General features: G+C 49.1%; 1 pseudogene; it reads left to right on the forward strand.

The window, feature by feature from the left end:
• The first annotated feature begins 2 nt into the window (after window positions 1-2).
• On the forward strand, window positions 3-1,891 carry LOC113838762 (annotated as a pseudogene).
• The last annotated feature ends 2,096 nt before the right edge of the window (window positions 1,892-3,987 follow it).

The raw sequence follows: 3,987 nt of genomic DNA on the forward strand, positions 1-3,987 counted from the left end.
TGGATGTCAGCTTCAACGGGCTAGCGCATCTGCCAGATTCCTTCTCCTGCCTCAACCACCTGCACAGCTTGACGTGGACCACAAACAACTCATAGCCTTTCCCAGGCAGCTACTGCAGCTGCTTGGACTGGAGAAGCTGGAAGCATCCAGCAATGGGCTGCGAGGCCTCCCTGAGGATATCAGTGCCCTGCATGCTCTCAAGATTCTCTGGCTGAGTGGGACTGAGCTTGGCATCCTGCCCAGTGGCTTCTGTGAGCTGGCCAGTTTGGAGAGCCTCATGATAGACAACAACAAGCCTGCAGACTCTGCCCCCTGAGTTCAGCTGCCCACAAAGACTCAAAATGCTCAACCTTTTGTCCAAACTCTTTGAGGAGTTTCCTGAAGTGTTGCTGCCCCTGGCTGGTCTGGAGGAGCTTTACATTATTCGCAACCAGTTGACCTCAGTGCCATCTCTAATCGCTGGACTGGACAGACTTCTGACCCTGTGGCTGGACAATAACCACATCTGCTACTTGCCGGACTCCATTGTGGAACTGACTCGCCTGGAGGAACTGGTGCTTCAGGGCAACCAGATCGCTGTTCTGCCAGAAAACTTTGGCCACCTCTCCCAGGTGGCCTTGTGGAAAATCAAGGACAGCCCACTGATTCAGCCCCCTTACGAAGTCTGCATGTAGGGATCCCCTACATCGTAGCCTACCAGAAGGAATTGTTTCATTCCCAGCAAGCTGTTCAGCCCTGCCTCAAGTTGCTCCTGATGGGCCACAAGGCTGCCAGAAAGACCCTTCTTTGATGCTGCCTCACTGAGGACAAACTGGACGGAGACCAAGGAGGAGGGGACAAAAAGAGCCACCTACTTTTTCCTCCCTTTGGGAGCAAGGGCATCGAAGTGATCAGCTGGACTGCTGATGCTTCCCGGGACCTGTGGTTCACTGTTTATGACTTACCTAGTCATGAAATCTATGAAGCCACACAGTCCTTCTTCCTCTCCCCAGAAGCCCTGTATGTGCTGGTGGTCAGCTTAACCAGCTATGAACCTCACTGCTTTCCTACTACTGTGGGCACCTTCTTGCATCATGTGGGGGCCCGAGTGCCTCAGGCTATGGTGTGCATTGTAGGCACACATGTGGACCTGTGTGGGGAGTGCGAGCTTGAGGAGAAATGTCTGGACTTTCACCACAAGATTGCCCTATAGGAGAAGCACGATACAGTGGGCCTAAGCCATCTAGCCAAGGTGGTTAATGAGGCCCTGGCTTGGGATTTCTAGCTGTGCTCTGCCAGCCCCCATGCAGCCTACTACAGTGTTTCAAACAAGAACCTTTGGAGGCACAAGGCCCATTTCTAATTCTTGCTTAACCACTGGCTGCAGATCCTGTCACCCATGTTGCCTGTTAGCTGCAAGGACCCCCACCAATTGCAACGCCTTCACAACAAGCTGCTCTCTGTAGCTGAGCACCAAGAAATTTTCCCCAATCTACACAGAGTCCTGCCTCGACCCTGGTACGTGCTACAGGAACTGCACTTCCAGCCACCTCAGGCACAAAGACTGTGGCGAAGCTGGTGGGACTATGCTCGCCTTGGTCTGCAGGCAGGTCTGAAGGAGGACCGGCTGTAGAGTGCCCTTTGATACCAGGATGAGAAAGGCAAGCTGCTCTATTTTGAGGATAGCCCGGCCCTCAAGAAGCATGTTTTCCACAATCTCACCTGCCTCATTGACATCATCAATGTCTTTTTCCAGAGTGATGCTTCTTTGCTGCGGCATAAACTGCTCCGGGGGAGCAGTGTAGAGGGTGAGGGAGAGGGGGAAGGCTTCGCCACTATAACAGTGCCCTCCTCAGGTCAGGACGCAGAAATCCTTGGTAGTCCCCAAGGAAACCAGTCCAATAGGACCTAATGTTGCCATGATAAACCAAGGCCCGCCAAGCTTCGTTGGTATAAAAATCCCTACTGGGCCTAAACCCTCTGTTGCATTAACTCCTGGTGCAGGTCACATTGCCCCAACCCCTTTACTTGACACTCATCCCACACCCACATTAAAGTCTCCGTCCACCGAGCAACGAATACTCAATTTGGTTCAGGGAACCTTTCTGGCCCTCAACCAGACTCAGCCCAACCTCACCAACCCTTGTTGGTTATGTCTGACTTCTGGTCCCCCTTACTGTGAAGGGAAAGCCACCATAGGAAAATATGATAGTACCACCTCAGCTGATGGATGTGACTAGGAAGCTGCCCATAAGCTGGCCGTGACTCAAATCTTGGGACAGGGAATCTGCCTGTGCAGACCCCAACTACACATCAACTCCTCTGTAACCAGACCAATTCTAGTCTAGGCTCATCCACCTACCTGATCCCCGAGCCTGGACTTTGGTGGGCATGTAACACCAGCCTGACACCATGTATACATACTCAAAGCTTAGATGCTACCAAGGTCTTCTGCGTCCTGAATCGCCTGCTTCCCCGGGTGTTTTATCATCCTGCTAATTATCTTGAGCAGGCCTATGAGACACCTTAGGGGTATCCTGTCAGAATTAAGAGAGAGCCAATATCCCTCACTTTAGCTATCCTCACAGGGGCAGGTATGGCAGCAGGGGTTGGCACAGGAACTGTTGCGTTGGTTCAGGGGTCCCGCTACTATAATGAGCTAAAAACAGACATGGATGAGGGCATTAAAGCCATAGAAGGATCCATCACTAAATTAGAAAAGTCTTTGGCTTCTCTAGCGGAAGCTGCCCTCCAAAATCGAAGGGGACTTGATCTCCTTTTCCTTAAGGAAGGCAGACTCTGTGCTGCCCTAAGAGAGGAGTGCTGTTTCTATGTTAACCATTATGGAGTTATTAGGGATTCCATGGCAAACATCACGGAAAGACTCAACCAGCGGCAAAGGGAACAGGAGTCACAACAAGGCTGGTTTGAAGGATGGTTTAACAGCTCCCCTTGGATTACTACCCTAATCCCCACCCATTTAAGACCCCTGCTTATTCTTTTACTGCTGCTTACTTTTGGGCCATNCATTCTTAATCACCTACTCTGATTTATTAAAGAATTCATGTCCATTACCCAAGCCCTAGTCCTTACCCAGCAATATCAGGCTCTTAAACAACAGGAAGGATCATAGGTTTTAGGATTAAAACCCCACAAATAAATGAAGGAATGAAAGATTTTAGTTCAAAAAGAAAAAAGTTTCCCACAGGCCTTGGCCCATTACAAGGGAGTTGGCCTCATCCCTGGGTACATTCTATGGTTTAGAAAGGGGCAATCACCAAGGCAACCCTCTTTGGGTCACACCTGGCTGGGCAGCAAACAATCATGGACTTTCCAGAGTACATTGTGTGGTTTTTTCCTTTGTAGAAAACCAGGTCATACCTAGGTGACCTTGTTAATATGAAATCATACTTTGTAATCAGTCACTTTGTAACCAAACACTTTGTACCCCAAGCATGATGATTTGCGGTTTTTCCCTATAAAAAAAAGCCTATAATCTTTGCTAGGTGTGCAGCATTCCCGGTATTGCTGACACCCAAATGCACATTTGCTCAATAAACTCTCTCTTGCTTTTGCAGCTCTTGGTTTGGTTTCTGAGTTTCAGGGGCTCCTCAGGATCCTGAGGCCCTTAGGGGTCTGGGGTCTTTCAATTAAAAACATGTTGTGAAGGAGACTGCTTTTCTCAGAGTGAAGATACTGCTGCTGAAAAATACTATTTAGATATTTAAGAATTTAGTGACCCAAACCCTTTATTGAAGCTCAAGAAAGTAAACCTCTCCATTATTACAGTGCAAGTGGTGTAAGCTCCAGTGCATTGATGTCTAGTTATTTATCAGCTATTTCTCTTTTTTTTTCCAAGACAGGGTTTTCCTATGGCTTTGGAGGCTATCCTCTAACTAGCCCTTGTACACCAGGTTGGTCTTGAACTCACAGAGATCTGCCTTCCTCTGCCTCCAGAATGCTGAGATTAAAGGCGTGGGCCACCACTGCCGGGCTTTCAAGGATTTT

This window comes from Cricetulus griseus, unplaced genomic scaffold (genome assembly GCF_003668045.3).
Source record: "Cricetulus griseus strain 17A/GY unplaced genomic scaffold, alternate assembly CriGri-PICRH-1.0 unplaced_scaffold_1, whole genome shotgun sequence".
Classification (NCBI taxonomy): domain Eukaryota; kingdom Metazoa; phylum Chordata; class Mammalia; order Rodentia; family Cricetidae; genus Cricetulus; species Cricetulus griseus.